This window comes from Lissotriton vulgaris, chromosome 1_1, assembly GCF_964263255.1.
Source record: "Lissotriton vulgaris chromosome 1_1, aLisVul1.2, whole genome shotgun sequence".
Classification (NCBI taxonomy): Eukaryota; Metazoa; Chordata; class Amphibia; order Caudata; family Salamandridae; genus Lissotriton; species Lissotriton vulgaris.
In genome coordinates, this window is record NC_141685.1 from 157,930,677 (window position 1) to 157,950,262 (window position 19,586).

The 19,586-nt window shown below is 58.7% G+C and overlaps 1 protein-coding gene across 1 annotated transcript in view; it reads right to left on the reverse strand.

The window, feature by feature from the left end:
* The window catches only part of LOC147737940 (uncharacterized), a 58,247-nt gene extending 51,266 nt beyond the window's left edge, over positions 1–6,981 (reverse strand). The window contains exon 1 of the mRNA XM_086948995.1: positions 6,912–6,981. The gene's annotated coding sequence lies outside the window, so the exon portion shown is untranslated. The remainder of the gene's footprint in view (positions 1–6,911) is intronic.
* Positions 6,982–19,586: the final 12,605 nt, after the last annotated feature.

Genomic DNA, 19,586 nt, shown 5'->3' on the forward strand with positions numbered 1-19,586 from the left:
CCAACTCCTTAACATGTCTAGTGCAACAAGCATCCCAGGCATATTTAAGACAGTCTTTACGGGACTGCTAACACCCTTCCAGGCAATTTTGGGAATCTTTCCTAATTTTGTGCACTCCATTTTTGGCGGCATACCATTATTTTTGGGACTCGTCGCAGGGATTCTATTTTTGACCCTCCTGCTACGTTATGGCAAGCCTCGGCTCAGACATAGCTCCCATGGGAATGGAAGAGACAATCCTAGCAATGCGCTACAGGGACAGGATAACTAACGTCCTCGGATTGGCCAGGCTGAGAGATCTAAACATGACCTGGTTCCTTTCATTCAGACCGATATGGCAAAATTGCATTTTACCTGTGCTACGGTGTATGCTTTGCGGCGATGAATGCGTGTTGGACATCTGTCTTTCACTTCCATCAGCAGTACCAATGGACGTCGATACTTTGCTCAGTCCAATAACGGCTCACGCATTGTGTTGTCCCCAGCGGCTACCAATCCTGATGACGGCATTCGTGGAGACTCCTGTGCTACAGCCAAGTGGTAACAGTGGAGCGAGTGACAAAAGCAACATCATCCAGGTACAACGTTCTGTGAGCATTGCTGGTCCTGCCTTCGATGACAGCAATCATTCTCACACCTGCCAAGTTACAGCGCTATCTAATTTGGTTGAACTATCACCTGAATTTGTAGACCAATTCTTTGAGAGCCTGTCTGATACGATGTTCTCACCCACAGAGAAACAATAACTTTTAAGAAGCTTTCCGACACACAGCGTTCCCATGAACTCTGAATTCGGCCTTCAGTTTTGATCAACAAAAAACTGCCAAGAGCTTTGGAAATCTATTTTCTTTGAATTGGACAATCTTTCTAATATTGACCCTTTTTGGCACGAACAATTCTTTGCTTAACGTAAAAAATATTCTTAGAGAACAGAAGCTTCACACTTCTATTTCTAAACACATCTAGAGACATAACAATACTACACCAGCCTCTAGCACACATGTTATTACAATGCATTTTTATGTGATGATTTATCTCGCCTTTTCTTCTGTCAGAGATACTTCATGTGTAATTCTTTTTGCATAATCGTTCATTGATTTCATATGCAATAATTTTTTGAATGATTACTATGCTTTAAAAAACGTACAGTACCTAAATTCCATGTATTACAAGTACGCCCTATTCGAATGCATTTATGTATTTTGGGGTGGGCAATGTTACACATGCATCTAATTGCTTTAGTTTTAGTAATTTTGATGGACATTAACCCGTGGAGTGGGTGTTGCGTGTTTATCTAGGTTCCTGATCGATACTGTGACCTTATGCCCCTATTCGGCTATAAATCCATTTATTCCCTATATTGGCATAACCGTTCAAGTGCGATTTTCTGAAAAGTCATCTCTGGCCTCACACGAACAGAGCCACATTCCAGCATGACTCTCTGCCACTTCCTTTGCGACCAATTAGTGCAATGACAGAGCAGTAGTCACTATCTGATATTCCTAGATAACACTCCGAGTTCTTCAACAAGATAAAAACTCAGCAAACCTGGAAATCCCCGCTTGCTATGTTTTGATTAGTAATAGAACTCTAATGAGCAACTGATAACTGTCACTTCCTAGTGACATCTTTAATTGACGTCTTATGTCCAGCAAACTTGCGTCAAACCCGGCACCTGTCAGGTATAAATATTACCAACGTTGCCTTAAGCAATGCGAGTTCGTTGCCTGTTGCTGATGCAAGCTGCCTGCATGACCCTGTGTTGGTAAATCTAGCACTCTGTCGCTGCAGCCTGCTATCCTGTGGTGGTGAAGCTGCTGATTACCATTATCGCCGCTACAGCGCGAATTATGGTGCAGTACGCTTAAGGAGCTGAACAGCCGTCCTCTGCGAAGACATCCAGCAGATTCCAGCTGCCCGCGGACGACCCTGAGGGGATGACCTCCGCCAGGTCAAGTCTGGACAGAGCATACCCTGAGGGGATAGCCTCCATCAGGTCAAGTCTGGACAGAGCATACCCTGAGGGGATGGCCTCCATCAGGTCAAGTCTGGACAGTGCATACCCTGAGGGGATGGCCTCCACCAGGTCACGTCTGGACAGCGCATACCCTGAGGGGATGGCCTCCACCAGGTCACGTCTGGACAGTGCATACCCTGAGGGGATGGCCTCCACCAGGTCAAGTCAGGACAGCGCATACCCTGAGTGGATGGCCTCCACCATGTCAAGCCTGGACAGAGCATACCCTGAGGGGATGGCCTCCACCAGGTCACGTCTGGACAGTGCATACCCTGAGGGGATGGCCTCCACCAGGTCACGTCTGGACAGTGCATACCCTGAGGGGATGGCCTCCACCAGGTCAAGTCAGGACAGCGCATACCCTGAGTGGATGGCCTCCACCATGTCAAGCCTGGACAGAGCATACCCTGAGGGGATGGCCTCCACCAGGTCATGTCTGGACAGTGCATACCCTGAGGGGATGGCCTCCATCAGGTCAAGTCTGGACAGAGCATACCCTGAGGGGATGGCCTCCACCAGGTCAAGTCTGGACAGCGCATACCCTGAGTGGATGGCCTCCGCCATGTCAAGCCTGGACAGAGCATACCCTGAGGGGATGGCCTCCACCAGGTCATGTCTGGACAGTGCATACCCTGAGGGGATGGCCTCCATCAGGTCAAGTCTGGAGAGAGCATACCCTGAGGGGATGGCCTCCATCAGGTCAAGTCTGGACAGAGCATACCCTGAGTGGATGGCCTCCACCATGTCAAGCCTGGACAGAGCATACCCTGAGGGGATGGCCTCCACCAGGTCATGTCTGGACAGTGCATACCCTGAGGGGATGGCCTCCATCAGGTCAAGTCTGGACAGAGCATACCCTGAGGGGATGGCCTCCATCAGGACAAGTCTGGACAGAGCATACCCTGAGGGGATGGCCTCTGCCAGGTCAAGCCTGGACAGAGCATACCCTGAGGGGGTGGTCTCCGCCAGGTCAAGTCTGGACAGAGCATACCCTGAGGGGATGGCCTCCACCAGGTCAGTCTGGACAGAGCATACCTTGAGGGGATGGCCTCCACCAGGTCAAGTCTGGACAGTGCATACCCTGAGGGGATGGCCTCCACCAGGTCAAGTCTGGACAGAGCATACCCTGAGGGGATGGCCTCCATCAGGTCAAGTCTGGACAGAGCATACCCGGAGGGGATGGCCTCCACCAGGTCAAGTCTGGACAGAGCATACCCGGAGGGGATGGCCTCCACCAGGTCAAGTCTGGACAGAGCATACCCTGAGGGGATGGCCTCCATCAGGTCAAGTCTGGACAGCGCATACCCTGAGTGGATGGCCTCCACCAGGTCAAGTCTGGACAGAGCATACCCTGAGGGGATGGCCTCCATCAGGTCAAGCCTGGACAGAGCATACCCTGAGGGGATGGCCTCCATCAGGTCAAGTCTGGACAGCGCATACCCTGAGGGGATGACCTCCGCCAGGTCAAGTCTGGACAGAGCATACCCTGAGGGGATGGCCTCCACCAGGTCAAGTCTGGACAGAGCATACCCTGAGGGGATGGCCTCCACCAGGTCAAGTCTGGACAGCGCATACCCTGAGTGGATGGCCTCCACCATGTCAAGTCTGGACAGCGCATACCCTGAGTGGATGGCCTCCACCATGTCAAGTCTGGACAGAGCATACCCTGAGGGGATGGCCTCCATCAGGTCAAGTCTGGACAGAGCATACCCTGAGGGGATGGCCTCCATCAGGTCAAGTCTGGACAGAGCATACCCTGAGGGGATGGCCTCCGCCAGGTCAAGTCTGGACAGAGCATAACCCGAGGGGATGGCCTCCGCCAGGTCAAGTCTGGACAGAGCATACCCTGAGGGGATGGCCTCCATCAGGTCAAGTCTGGACAGAGCATACCCGGAGGGGATGGCCTCCACCAGGTCAAGTCTGGACAGAGCATACCCGGAGGGGATGGCCTCCACAAGGTCAAGTCTGGACAGAGCATACCCTGAGGGGATGGCCTCCACCAGGTCAAGATGGACAGCGCATACCCTGAGTGGATGGCCTCTGCCAGGTCAAGTCTGGAGAGAGCATACCCTGAGGGGATGACCTCCGCCAGGTCAAGCCTGGACAGAGCATACCCTGAGGGGGTGGTCTCCGCCAGGTCAAGTCTGGACAGAGCATACCCTGAGGGGATGGCCTCCACCAGGTCAGTCTGGACAGAGCATACCTTGAGGGGATGGCCTCCACCAGGTCAAGTCTGGACAGTGCATACCCTGAGGGGATGGCCTCCACCAGGTCAAGTCTGGACAGAGCATACCCTGAGGGGATGGCCTCCATCAGGTCAAGTCTGGACAGAGCATACCCGGAGGGGATGGCCTCCACCAGGTCAAGTCTGGACAGAGCATACCCGGAGGGGATGGCCTCCACCAGGTCAAGTCTGGACAGAGCATACCCTGAGGGGATGGCCTCCATCAGGTCAAGTCTGGACAGCGCATACCCTGAGTGGATGGCCTCCACCAGGTCAAGTCTGGACAGAGCATACCCTGAGGGGATGGCCTCCATCAGGTCAAGCCTGGACAGAGCATACCCTGAGGGGATGGCCTCCATCAGGTCAAGTCTGGACAGCGCATACCCTGAGGGGATGACCTCCGCCAGGTCAAGTCTGGACAGAGCATACCCTGAGGGGATGGCCTCCACCAGGTCAAGTCTGGACAGAGCATACCCTGAGGGGATGGCCTCCACCAGGTCAAGTCTGGACAGCGCATACCCTGAGTGGATGGCCTCCACCATGTCAAGTCTGGACAGCGCATACCCTGAGTGGATGGCCTCCACCATGTCAAGTCTGGACAGAGCATACCCTGAGGGGATGGCCTCCATCAGGTCAAGTCTGGACAGAGCATACCCTGAGGGGATGGCCTCCATCAGGTCAAGTCTGGACAGAGCATACCCTGAGGGGATGGCCTCCGCCAGGTCAAGTCTGGACAGAGCATAACCCGAGGGGATGGCCTCCGCCAGGTCAAGTCTGGACAGAGCATACCCTGAGGGGATGGCCTCCATCAGGTCAAGTCTGGACAGAGCATACCCGGAGGGGATGGCCTCCACCAGGTCAAGTCTGGACAGAGCATACCCGGAGGGGATGGCCTCCACAAGGTCAAGTCTGGACAGAGCATACCCTGAGGGGATGGCCTCCACCAGGTCAAGATGGACAGCGCATACCCTGAGTGGATGGCCTCTGCCAGGTCAAGTCTGGAGAGAGCATACCCTGAGGGGATGACCTCCGCCAGGTCAAGTCTGGACAGAGCATACCCTGAGGGGATGGCCTCCATCAGGTCAAGTCTGAACAGAGCATACCCGGAGGGGATGGCCTCCATCCACCAGGTCAAGTCTGGAGAGAGCATACCCTGAGGGGATGGCCTCCGCCAGGTCAAGTCTGGACAGCGCATACCCTGAGTGAATGCCCTCCACCAGGTCAAGTCTGGACAGAGCATACCCTGAGGGGATGGCCTCCACCAGGTCAAGTCTGGACAGCGCATACCCTGAGTGGATGGCCTCCGCCAGGTCAAGTCTGGAGAGAGCATACCCTGAGGGGATGACCTCCGCCAGGTCAAGTCTGGACAGAGCATACCCTGAGGGGATAGCCTCTGCCAGGTCAAGTCTGGACAGCGCATACCCTGAGTGAATGGCCTCCGCCAGGTCAAGTCTGGACAGAGCATACCCTGAGGGGATGGCCTCCACCAGGTCAAGTCTGGAGAGAGCATACCCTGAGGGGATGGCCTCCACCAGGTCAAGCTCGGACAGAGCATACCCTGAGGGGATGGCCTCCATCTGGTCAGGTCTGGACAGAACATACCCTGAGGGGATGGCCTCCACCATGTCAGGCTCTGAGCAATCTCTGGCCCAGGTTTAAGCAAAAAATACCCAATCAGGCCTACGGGAGGAGACACAATCATTAAATTCTGCCCTATGTTTAATCAGAGATCAGGACATACCCCGAAAAGAACTGTTTCATGGGTAAGGGTAGGGACACGTATTCCCTTGGGTTTTCTTAGCTCCTGCAAATGCAATGACTGTCTTACAGTTAACACACTCATATAGGCCAATGCTCACAGTTCATCGACCTGCAGTGCACATCCTTCTATCCTTCTCTCCTTGAAGCTCCAAGAGCTGTCCTCTCGGGTAAACAAGGGGCTTAACAGGGTCTACAATAAAAAGGACAGCGTCCCTGGCACAAGGCTTAAACTTGGCACAGACGGGCATAGACAGGCGTGCCTTTGGCGCGCCTGCTGCGTGCGTTCGCTGCGCGTCCGGCCCGGCATTCAGATTAAATAGCTGGGCCAGTCAGGAACAACTAGAGCGCTGGCCATCGATCTCAGTCAGGAAGTGGAGAAGAGAAGCAAGAGTGAAACACTTACTTTCCTCCACACAATTGGCGAGCCGTGGTGGACCAGGGAAGGAGCGAAGACCCCCACAAGCCCCCAACCCCCCTCCCCGAGATGAAGAAAAAAAGCAGAAGAGTGCCTAAAATAGTTTTTAAAATATTGCCCCATTAGAACGCACACAATGATTCAATAACATTTTAAAATCACAGTCACTTTCTAAACGCAGTAGCAGCGCAACAGCGTGGCAACTCTAATCAGGGTGAACCATCATCATGTGGTGTAGAGGAGACAAATGTGATAATAGTTAAGGAACTACTGGGCAAAACTGACCTAAAAAGGAACTGGGCCTGCACTGCACCCCCCCAACATGTTCCAGGAGGAATGTGGCTCCATCAGGTGATTATCAGAAGTTTGATAACAACAAGAATAGTGCACAGAGGGAGTCAAAAGGGAAGAGACAAAAAAAATAGAGATGAAGAAAGGGAATAGAGAAAGAGGAAACAGGGGAAACGGAAACATAGAGTTATAGGAATCCTCACCTGACAATTATTTTTTTTGTTCCCCCAAGGGTGGCAGCCACGCTGCACTGCCTGTCATCCCAGAATACCTTGAAAGGAAGTAAAGAAACAATTTTGCATCAGGCGACAATCCCACTCCATCACATTTTACAAATAACCGTCCTGGATTTACAAAACAACCGAGCCCAGGGAGAACCAGAGTCGGACTTCAGCCTCCTTTAACAGCTAATGCTGTGAATGTTCAACAATTAACCGCCGTGGTCCTGCATGCGGCTGTTAACTGTTCAAGTTTCACAGCAACAGCTTTGAAACAAAGGTTTCAGAGTACCGGAGGTGTTTCAATCCCCTCGGTCTCTGTGACACCGTTGTTTTATTAATTAACACATTCTGTCCTCATGGGGCAAACAGTGTAATGACCTTATAGTCAGCCATAGCAGGCAATACTGCCCATTAAAGGATCGCTCCCTTGATAAAGGCCATTGCCTTTGGAGCTACAAAAAGCTTCAAAGTTATATTAAAGATTTCAATTAATTACTGAAGACATAAACATGGTTATTCAGTCAGAGAAATAATTATCATAATATTTGCAGGAGGATCACATAAAGGTAACCTCTAAAGTATATCAAAAGCCAGACTCAGAAATAACTCTCGATGTAAAGTCAATAGACAGACCACCACAACAAATGTGTGCTAAGAAATAAGAAAACATTTTTTTATATTATCAAACAGCAAACTGGCATAGAACCTGCTTAGTTAAAAACCAAGGAAAAGTTCTTACGTTTTTAGACAGAGGGAACACATTATTGACATGGTTCACGATGAGGTAAAAATGACAGCAATCAATGAATGTTCATGAAAACATGGCACAACAAAATGTAATTTAATAAACCACACCCACAAAATGAATAATTAATTGTGACTCTTCCCCAAAAAGCCACAAGTCATTTTCCAATGTTATTCCCTAACATAATAACTGTATCTTAATCACAGTTTAAGTTTCTGGCCATTCATTTATGACCCAATTTGTACGGGAACATTTGCTGGCAGCTTATTAGTTGTTTATAAGAAATGCCTACAACTTGGACTCCTTTCCCAAGAGGGGTGGGTTGGGAGCTCCTGTCAATCTGACTGTGGAACGGGAGGCACATTTATTGATTAAAAGTGATGCTGAATTCCCATTTACTTCTTCTACAAAAGGGCCACTCTGGGTGACCTCTAGGACTGCACCAAGCATGCAATCCTTCTCCCGTCTCAGGCACCGTCGTTGTGTCTGATTCAGTCCCGTAGAAACTCCTAGTGTAGATGCAAGTTGTGGAAAATCCTTATTAATCACTAATGGATTTTGTTGAAATTCTGAATCTGTTGAGAATTTGGCATTCTATTCTGCATTGGGTTGTAGGACCATCGGGACTGAAGGCATGTTCCAATATATCTGCCTTTGATTCTGCATGCTCGGCACAGAGGCCAGTTGGGCTGGGACCATTGACTGAGACATCCCATCCTGTACCATCTGATTCATGTTCCAGTTTCCCAGGTTCCTGCAAACATCGCACAGATCATGTCTTATTCTGCACATTATTAGTGTTTGAAGTATTTAAATTGCCACTGTTAGTAAAACCTCCATCTCTTTCTATGTCCCTACCCGTAATCTTCGATCTCAAGGTCAGGCCCTTGCTGTTGTCCCCAGATTTAGGCTCAGCAGGATGGGCGGCCGTTCTTTCAGGGTGAGAGCCGCGTCAATCTGGAACACCCTCCCAGTTGAAATTCGGCTGATAGAGGACTTGCTGTCGTTTCGTAGAGCCATAAAAACCTTCCTATTTTAGCTTCCCTGTTTTAGTACTTTTCTGTAGTATTATCTCCATGTTGTGTTATGACTGCTTCGTGTCTCTGCGCCGGGATGCTCCTTCGCTGGAGTCGCTGTGCGCACTATAAATTGTTATAACATTAACATTAACATTAACTATACCCTAAGCGGTGCCGCACTCGCCATAACGGGCTTCAAGAGTTTCCCCGGGAAGTGGGGACCGATTGTTTAGTGCTGGGAAACATATTGGTCACTCGGGGCTGGTTTTGCTGTGGTGCTGCTATATCCCCCCCCCAGCAACAAAAGAGGCAGGGAGCTGGTCCGTCAAAATTGTCAGGCCTGGTTTGGGTTCCCGGTCTGGCACTGACCCAGAGGAACACCATTTCCTCCTTCCACATACTGAACATCATTACCCCAACGCCGTGCATATCCAAATTCACACCAGCAACGAACCCAGAATGCAATCCGTGAGAACCACTTTCGTCACCCGTTTTGTCTGAGCCATCATTATTATTATTATTATTTTGATCTTCTTCTGCTTAGTAATAAAATTGTCACTAGAGTACTTTGGTTACAACAAAGTCTCATCCAGAATGTTGGTCTGCAGCGCCTCACATTAAGCACTAACCTCTGGATGCAACGCTAAATGAGGCGTCCTCTTTTACCCGGTCTTTGACTTTGCAATATTGTCTGCAAATCTGCATTAATCTCTTGTAATATATAATAAAATATTTTGAGGTGCTTCACTCTGTGGCTCTTCAATTGGCCAGTTTACAAACAACTTACACTCATTCCACAAATCTCTTGGGACAACAATTAATAAACTTAAACTCAACTCTCGACCACCCTGCCTGGACGAACATGCCTCATCTCCACTGCATCCCTCCTGGACAGGCCCCACCTTCTATGAACCACCCAAACACAGGACAGGCCTCTGCACCCCTGGACAGGCCTCTCCCCCTCTGCACCCCTGGACACCTCACATCCTCTGCACCCCTGACAGGCCTCACATCCTCTACACCCCTGGACAGGCCTCACCTCCTCTCACACCTGGACAGGCTTCACTTTCTCTACACCCCTGGACATGCCTCACCTCCTCTGCCCACCTGGACCGGCCTCATCTCCTTTGCACCCATGAATAGGCCTCACCTCCTCTGCACTCCTGGACAGGCCTAACCTCATCTGCACCTCTAGACAGGCCTCTCCCCCTCTGCACCCCTGGACACAGGCCTCACCTCCTCTGCACCCCTGGACAGGCTTCACCTCCTCTAACCCCCTGAACAGACCTTTCCTCCTCTGCACCTCCTGGACAGGCCTCTCCTCCACTGCACCCCTGGACAGGCCTCACCTCCTCTGCAACCCTGGACAGGCCTCACCTCCTCTGCTCCCCCTGGACAGGCCTCTCCTCCTCTGCACTCCTCTAGACAGGCCTCACCTCCTCTGCACCCCTGGACAGGCCTCACCTCCTTTGCTCCCCCTGGACCGGCCTCTCCTCCTCTGCACCCCTAGACAGGCCTCTCCTACTCTGCACCCCTCTAGACAGGCCTCACCTCCTCTGCACCCCTGGACAGGCCTCTCCTCCTCTGCACCCCTATACAGGCCTCTCCTCCTCTGCACCCCTCTAGACAAGCCTCACCTCCTCTACACCCCTGGACAGGCCTCTCCTCCTCTGCCCCCTGGACAGGCCTCACCTCCTCTGCACCCCTGGACAGGCCTCTCCTCCTCTTCCTCCCTGGACAGTCCTCACCTCCTCTGCACCCTGGACAGGCCTCACCTCCTCTTCCCACCTGGACCGGCCTCATCTCCTTTGCACCCATGAATAGGCCTCACCTCCTCTGCACTCCTGGACAGGCCTAACCTCATCTGCACCTCTAGACAGGCCTCTCCCCCTCTGCACCCCTGGACACAGGCCTCACCTCCTCTGCACCCCTGGACAGGCTTCACCTCCTCTAACCCCCTGAACAGACCTTTCCTCCTCTGCACCTCCTGGACAGGCCTCTCCTCCTCTGCACCCCTGGACAGGCCTCACCTCCTCTGCAACCCTGGACAGGCCTCACCTCCTCTGCTCCCCCTGGACAGGCCTCTCCTCCTCTGCACTCCTCTAGACAGGCCTCACCTCCTCTGCACCCCTGGACAGGCCTCACCTCCTTTGCTCCCCCTGGACCGGCCTCTCCTCCTCTGCACCCCTAGACAGGCCTCTCCTACTCTGCACCCCTCTAGACAGGCCTCACCTCCTCTGCACCCCTGGACAGGCCTCTCCTCCTCTGCACCCCTAGACAGGCCTCTCCTGCTCTGCACCCCTCTAGACAGGCCTCACCTCCTCTACACCCCTGGACAGGCCTCTCCTCCTCTGCCCCCTGGACAGGCCTCACCTCCTCTGCACCCCTGGACAGGCCTCACCTCCTCTGCACCCTGGACAGGCCTCACCTCCTCTGCTCCCCTGGACAGGCCTCTCCTCCTCTGCACCCCTGGACAGGCCTCTCCTCCTCTGCCCCCATGGACAGGCCTCACCTCCTCTGCACCCCTGGACAGGCCTCTCCTCCTCTGCACCCCTCTAGACAGTCCTCACCTCCTCTGCACCCCCTGGACAGGCCTTTCCTTCTCTGCCCCCCAGACTGGCCTCACCTCCTCTGCACCCATGGACAGGCCTCTCCTCTTCTGCTCCCTGGACAGGCCGCGCCTCCTCTGCACCCCTGGACAGGCCTCTCCTCCTCTGCACCCCCTGGACAGGCCTCTCCTCCAACGCTCCCCTGGACAGGCCTCTCCTCCTCTGCCCCCTGGACAGGCCTCAGCTCCTCTGCACCCCTGGACAGGTCTCGCCTCCTCTGCACCCCTGGACAGGCCTCAACTCCTCTGCACCCCTGGACAGGTCTCGCCTCCTCTGCACCCCTAGACAGGCCTCGCCTCCTCTGCACCCCTGGACAGGCCGCGCCTCCTCTGCACCCCTGGACAGGCCTCTCCTCCTCTGCACCCTCTGGACAGGCCTCTCCTCCAACACTCCCCTGGACACGCCTCTCCTCCTCTGCCCCCTGGACAGGCCTCAGCTCCTCTGCACCCCTGGACAGGTCTTGCCTCCTCTGCACCCCTGGAGAGGCCTCAACTCCTCTGCACCCCTGGACAGGCCTCTCCTCTTCTGCTCCCTGGACAGGCCGCGCCTCCTCTGCACCCCTGGACAGGCCTCTCCTGCTCTGCACCCCCTGGACAGGCCTCTCCTCCAACGCTCCCCTGGACAGGCCTCTCCTCCTCTGCCCCCTGGACAGGCCTCAGCTCCTCTGCACCCCTGGACAGGTCTCGCCTCCTCTGCACCCCTGGAGAGGCCTTTCCTCCTCTGCACCCTGGAGAGGCCTCACCTCCTCTGCACCCTGGACAGGCCTCACCTCCTCTGCACCCCTGGAGAGGCCTCTCCTCCTCTGCACTCCTGGACAGGTCTCGCCTCCTCTGCACCCCTGGAGAGGCCTCTCCTCCTCTGCCCCCTGGACAGGCCTCAGCTCCTCTGCACCCCTGGACAGGTCTCGCCTCTTCTGCACCCCTGGACAGGCCTCGCCTCCTCTGCACCCCTGGACAGGTCTCACCTCCTCTGCACCCCTGGAGAGGCCTCAACTCCTCTGCACCCCTGGACAGGTCTCGCCTCCTCTGCACCCCTGGACAGGCCTCGCCTCCTCTGCACCCCTGGACAGGTCTCACCTCCTCTGCACCCCTGGACAGGTCTCACCTCCTCTGCACCCCTGGAGAGGCCTCAACTCCTCTGCACCCCTGGACAGGTCTCGCCTCCTCTGCACCCCTCGGACAGGCCTCACCTCCTCTGCACCCCTCGGACAGGCCTCACCTCCTTTGCTCCCCCTGGACCGGCCTCTCCTCCTCTGCACCCCTAGACAGGCCTCTCCTACTCTGCACCCCTCTAGACAGGCCTCACCTCCTCTGCACCCCTGGACAGGCCTCTCCTCCTCTGCACCCCTAGACAGGCCTCTCCTCCTCTGCACCCCTCTAGACAGGCCTCACCTCCTCTACACCCCTGGACAGGCCTCTCCTCCTCTGCCCCCTGGACAGGCCTCACCTCCTCTGCACCCCTGGACAGGCCTCTCCTCCTCTTCCTCCCTGGACAGTCCTCACCTCCTCTGCACCCTGGACAGGCCTCACCTCCTCTTCCCACCTGGACCGGCCTCATCTCCTTTGCACCCATGAATAGGCCTCACCTCCTCTGCACTCCTGGACAGGCCTAACCTCATCTGCACCTCTAGACAGGCCTCTCCCCCTCTGCACCCCTGGACACAGGCCTCACCTCCTCTGCACCCCTGGACAGGCTTCACCTCCTCTAACCCCCTGAACAGACCTTTCCTCCTCTGCACCTCCTGGACAGGCCTCTCCTCCTCTGCACCCCTGGACAGGCCTCACCTCCTCTGCAACCCTGGACAGGCCTCACCTCCTCTGCTCCCCCTGGACAGGCCTCTCCTCCTCTGCACTCCTCTAGACAGGCCTCACCTCCTCTGCACCCCTGGACAGGCCTCACCTCCTTTGCTCCCCCTGGACCGGCCTCTCCTCCTCTGCACCCCTAGACAGGCCTCTCCTACTCTGCACCCCTCTAGACAGGCCTCACCTCCTCTGCACCCCTGGACAGGCCTCTCCTCCTCTGCACCCCTAGACAGGCCTCTCCTGCTCTGCACCCCTCTAGACAGGCCTCACCTCCTCTACACCCCTGGACAGGCCTCTCCTCCTCTGCCCCCTGGACAGGCCTCACCTCCTCTGCACCCCTGGACAGGCCTCTCCTCCTCTTCCTCCCTGGACAGTCCTCACCTCCTCTGCACCCTGGACAGGCCTCAACTCCTCTGCTCCCCTGGACAGGCCTCATCTCCGCTGCACCCCTGGACAGGCCTCTCCTCCTCTGCACCCCTCTAGACAGTCCTCACTTCCTCTGCACCCTGGACAGGCCTCACCTCCTCTGCTCCCCTGGACAGGCCTCTCCTCCTCTGCACCCCTGGACAGGCCTCTCCTCCTCTGCCCCCATGGACAGGCCTCACCTCCTCTGCACCCCTGGACAGGCCTCTCCTCCTCTGCACCCCTCTAGACAGTCCTCACCTCCTCTGCACCCCCTGGACAGGCCTCTCCTTCTCTGCCCCCCGGACAGGCCTCACCTCCTCTGCACCCCTGGACAGGCCTCTCCTCTTCTGCTCCCTGGACAGGCCGCGCCTCCTCTGCACCCCTGGACAGGCCTCTCCTCCTCTGCACCCCCTGGACAGGCCTCTCCTCCAACGCTCCCCTGGACAGGCCTCTCCTCCTCTGCCCCCTGGACAGGCCTCAGCTCCTCTGCACCCCTGGACAGGTCTCGCCTCCTCTGCACCCCTGGACAGGCCTCAACTCCTCTGCACCCCTGGACAGGTCTCGCCTCCTCTGCACCCCTGGACAGGCCTCGCCTCCTCTGCACCCCTGGACAGGCCGCGCCTCCTCTGCACCTCTGGACAGGCCTCTCCTCCTCTGCACCCCCTGGACAGGCCTCTCCTCCAACGCTCCCCTGGACAGGCCTCTCCTCCTCTGCCCCCTGGACAGGCCTCAGCTCCTCTGCACTCCTGGACAGGTCTCGCCTCCTCTGCACCCCTGGAGAGGACTCAACTCCTCTGCACCCCTGGACAGGCCTCTCCTCTTCTGCTCCCTGGACAGGCCGCGCCTCCTCTGCACCCCTGGACAGGCCTCTCCTCCTCTGCACCCCCTGGACAGGCCTCTCCTCCAACGCTCCCCTGGACAGGCCTCTCCTCCTCTGCCCCCTGGACAGGCCTCAGCTCCTCTGCACCCCTGGACAGGTCTCGCCTCCTCTGCACCCCTGGACAGGCCTCAACTCCTCTGCACCCCTGGACAGGTCTCGCCTCCTCTGCACCCCTGGACAGGCCTCGCCTCCTCTGCACCCCTGGACAGGCCGCGCCTCCTCTGCACCCCTGGACAGGCCTCTCCTCCTCTGCACCCCCTGGACAGGCCTCTCCTCCAACGCTCCCCTGGACAGGCCTCTCCTCCTCTGCCCCCTGGACAGGCCTCAGCTCCTCTGCACCCCTGGACAGGTCTCGCCTCCTCTGCACCCCTGGAGAGGCCTCAACTCCTCTGCACCCCTGGACAGGCCTCTCCTCTTCTGCTCCCTGGACAGGCCGCGCCTCCTCTGCACCCCTGGACAGGCCTCTCCTCCTCTGCACCCCCTGGACAGGCCTCTCCTCCAACGCTCCCCTGGACAGGCCTCTCCTCCTCTGCCCCCTGGACAGGCCTCAGCTCCTCTGCACCCCTGGACAGGTCTCGCCTCCTCTGCACCCCTGGAGAGGCCTCTCCTCCTCTGCACCCTGGACAGGCCTCACCTCCTCTGCACCCCTGGACAGGCCTCTCCTCCTCTGCACCCTGGACAGGCCTCACCTCCTCTGCACCCCTGGACTGGCCTCACCTCCTCTGCACCCCTGGAGAGGCCTCTCCTCCTCTGCACCCCTGGACAGGCCTCACCTCCTCTGCTCCCCTGGACTGGCCTCTCCTCCTCTGCACTCCTGGACAGGTCTCGCCTCCTCTGCACCCCTGGAGAGGCCTCTCCTCCTCTGCCCCCTGGACAGACCTCACCTCCTCTGCACCCCTGGAGAGGCCTCTCCTCCTCTGCCCCCTGGACAGGCCTCAGCTCCTCTGCACCCCTGGAGAGGCCTCAACTCCTCTGCACCCCTAGACAGGCCTCTCCTGCTCTGCACCCCTCGGACAGGCCTCACCTCCTCTACACCCCTGGACAGGCCTCTCCTCCTCTGCCCCCTGGACAGGCCTTACCTCCTCTGCACCCCTGGACAGGCCTCTCCTCCTCTTCCTCCCTGGACAGTCCTCACCTCCTCTGCACCCTGGACAGGCCTCACCTCCTCTGCTCCCCTGGACAGGCCTCATCTCCTCTGCACCCCTGGACAGGCCTCTCCTCCTCTGCACCCCTCTAGACAGTCCTCACCTCCTCTGCACCCTGGACAGGCCTCACCTCCTCTGCTCCCCTGGACAGGCCTCTCCTCCTCTGCACCCCTGGACAGGCCTCTCCTCCTCTGCCCCCATGGACAGGCCTCACCTCCTCTGCACCCCTGGACAGGCCTCTCCTCCTCTGCACCCCTCTAGACAGTCCTCACCTCCTCTGCACCCCCTGGACAGGCCTCTCCTTCTCTGCCCCCCGGACAGGCCTCACCTCCTCTGCACCCCTGGACAGGCCTCCCTCTTCTGCTCCCTGGACAGGCCGCGCCTCCTCTGCACCCCTGGACAGGCCTCTCCTCCTCTGCACCCCCTGGACAGGCCTCTCCTCCAACGCTCCCCTGGACAGGCCTCTCCTGCTCTGCCCCCTGGACAGGCCTCAGCTCCTCTGCACCCCTGGACAGGTCTCGCCTCCTCTGCACCCCTGGACAGGCCTCAACTCCTCTGCACCCCTGGACAGGTCTCACCTCCTCTGCACCCCTGGACAGGCCTCGCCTCCTCTGCACCCCTGGACAGGCCGCGCCTCCTCTGCACCCCTGGACAGGCCTCTCCTCCTCTGCACCCCCTGGACAGGCCTCTCCTCCAACGCTCCCCTGGACAGGCCTCTCCTCCTCTGCCCCCTGGACAACAGGCCTCAACTCCTCTGCACCCCTGGACAGGTCTCACCTCCTCTGCACCCCTGGACAGGCCTCGCCTCCTCTGCACCCCTGGACAGGCCGCGCCTCCTCTGCACCCCTGGACAGGCCTCTCCTCCTCTGCACCCCCTGGACAGGCCTCTCATCCAACGCTCCCCTGGACAGGCCTCTCCTCCTCTGCCCCCTGGACAGGCCTCAGCTCCTCTGCACCCCTGGACAGGTCTCGCCTCCTCTGCACCCCTGGAGAGGCCTCAACTCCTCTGCACCCCTGGACAGGCCTCTCCTCTTCTGCTCCCTGGACAGGCCGCGCCTCCTCTGCACCCCTGGACAGGCCTCTCCTCCTCTGCACCCCCTGGACAGGCCTCTCCTCCAACGCTCCCCTGGACAGGCCTCTCCTCCTCTGCCCCCTGGACAGGCCTCAGCTCCTCTGCACCCCTGGACAGGTCTCGCCTCCTCTGCACCCCTGGACAGGCCTCAACTCCTCTGCACCCCTGGACAGGTCTCGCCTCCTCTGCACCCCTGGACAGGCCTCGCCTCCTCTGCACCCCTGGACAGGCCGCGCCTCCTCTGCACCCCTGGACAGGCCTCTCCTCCTCTGCACCCCCTGGACAGGCCTCTCCTACAACGCTCCCCTGGACAGGCCTCTCCTCCTCTGCCCCCTGGACAGGCCTCAGCTCCTCTGCACCCCTGGACAGGTCTCGCCTCCTCTGCACCCCTGGAGAGGCCTCAACTCCTCTGCACCCCTGGACAGGCCTCTCCTCTTCTGCTCCCTGGACAGGCCGCGCCTCCTCTGCACCCCTGGACAGGCCTCTCCTCCTCTGCACCCCCTGGACAGGCCTCTCCTCCAACGCTCCCCTGGACAGGCCTCTCCTCCTCTGCCCCCTGGACAGGCCTCAGCTCCTCTGCACCCCTGGACAGGCCTCTCCTCCTCTGCACCCTGGACAGGCCTCACCTCCTCTGCACCCCTGGACTGGCCTCACCTCCTCTGCACCTCTGGAGAGGCCTCTCATCCTCTGCCCCTTGGACAGGCCTCACCTCCTCTGCACCCCTGGAGAGGCCTCAACTCCTCTGCACCCCTGGACAGGTCTCGCCTCCTCTGCACCCCTGGAGAGGCCTCTCCTCCTCTGCACCCTGGACAGGCCTCACCTCCTCTGCACCCCTGGACAGGCCTCTCCTCCTCTGCACCCTGGACAGGCCTCACCTCCTCTGCACCCCTGGACTGGCCTCACCTCCTCTGCACCCCTGGAGAGGCCTCTCCTCCTCTGCACCCCTGGACAGGCCTCACCTCCTCTGCTCCCCTGGACTGGCCTCTCCTCCTCTGCACTCCTGGACAGGTCTCGCCTCCTCTGCACCCCTGGAGAGGCCTCTCCTCCTCTGCCCCCTGGACAGACCTCACCTCCTCTGCACCCCTGGAGAGGCCTCTCCTCCTCTGCCCCCTGGACAGGCCTCACCTCCTCTGCACCCCTGGACAGGCCTCTCCTCCTCTTCCTCCCTGGACAGTCCTCACCTCCTCTGCACCCTGGACAGGCCTCACCTCCTCTGCTCCCCTGGACAGGCCTCATCTCCTCTGCACCCCTGGACAGGCCTCTCCTCCTCTGCACCCCTCTAGACAGTCCTCACCTCCTCTGCACCCCTGGAGAGGCCTCAACTCCTCTGCACCCCTAGACAGGCCTCTCCTGCTCTGCACCCCTCGGACAGGCCTCACCTCCTCTACACCCCTGGACAGGCCTCTCCTCCTCTGCCCCCTGGACAGGCCTTACCTCCTCTGCACCCCTGGACAGGCCTCTCCTCCTCTTCCTCCCTGGACAGTCCTCACCTCCTCTGCACCCTGGACAGGCCTCACCTCCTCTGCTCCCCTGGACAGGCCTCATCTCCTCTGCACCCCTGGACAGGCCTCTCCTCCTCTGCACCCCTCTAGACAGTCCTCACCTCCTCTGCACCCTGGACAGGCCTCACCTCCTCTGCTCCCCTGGACAGGCCTCTCCTCCTCTGCACCCCTGGACAGGCCTCTCCTCCTCTGCCCCCATGGACAGGCCTCACCTCCTCTACACCCCTGGACAGGCCTCTCCTCCTCTGCACCCCTCTAGACAGTCCTCACCTCCTCTGCACCCCCTGGACAGGCCTCTCCTTCTCTGCCCCCCGGACAGGCCTCACCTCCTCTGCACCCCTGGACAGGCCTCCCTCTTCTGCTCCCTGGACAGGCCGCGCCTCCTCTGCACCCCTGGACAGGCCTCTCCTCCTCTGCACCCCCTGGACAGGCCTCTCCTCCAACGCTCCCCTGGACAGGCCTCTCCTGCTCTGCCCCCTGGACAGGCCTCAGCTCCTCTGCACCCCTGGACAGGTCTCGCCTCCTCTGCACCCCTGGACAGGCCTCAACTCCTCTGCACCCCTGGACAGGTCTCACCTCCTCTGCACCCCTGGACAGGCCTCGCCTCCTCTGCACCCCTGGACAGGCCGCGCCTCCTCTGCACCCCTGGACAGGCCTCTCCTCCTCTGCACCCCCTGGACAGGCCTCTCCTCCAACGCTCCCCTGGACAGGCCTCTCCTCCTCTGCCCCCTGGACAACAGGCCTCAACTCCTCTGCACCCCTGGACAGGTCTCACCTCCTCTGCACCCCTGGACAGGCCTCGCCTCCTCTGCACCCCTGGACAGGCCGCGCCTCCTCTGCACCCCTGGACAGGCCTCTCCTCCTCTGCACCCCCTGGACAGGCCTCTCATCCAACGCTCCCCTGGACAGGCCTCTCCTCCTCTGCCCCCTGGACAGGCCTCAGCTCCTCTGCACCCCTGGACAGGTCTCGCCTCCTCTGCACCCCTGGAGAGGCCTCAACTCCTCTGCACCCCTGGACAGGCCTCTCCTCTTCTGCTCCCTGGACAGGCCGCGCCTCCTCTGCACCCCTGGACAGGCCTCTCCTCCTCTGCACCCCCTGGACGGGCCTCTCCTCCAACGCTCCCCTGGACAGGCCTCTCCTCCTCTGCCCCCTGGACAGGCCTCAGCTCCTCTGCACCCCTGGACAGGTCTCGCCTCCTCTGCACCCCTGGACAGGCCTCAACTCCTCTGCACCCCTGGACAGGTCTCGCCTCCTCTGCACCCCTGGACAGGCCTCGCCTCCTCTGCACCCCTGGACAGGCCGCGCCTCCTCTGCACCCCTGGACAGGCCTCTCCTCCTCTGCACCCCCTGGACAGGCCTCTCCTACAACGCTCCCCTGGACAGGCCTCTCCTCCTCTGCCCCCTGGACAGGCCTCAGCTCCTCTGCACCCCTGGACAGGTCTCGCCTCCTCTGCACCCCTGGAGAGGCCTCAACTCC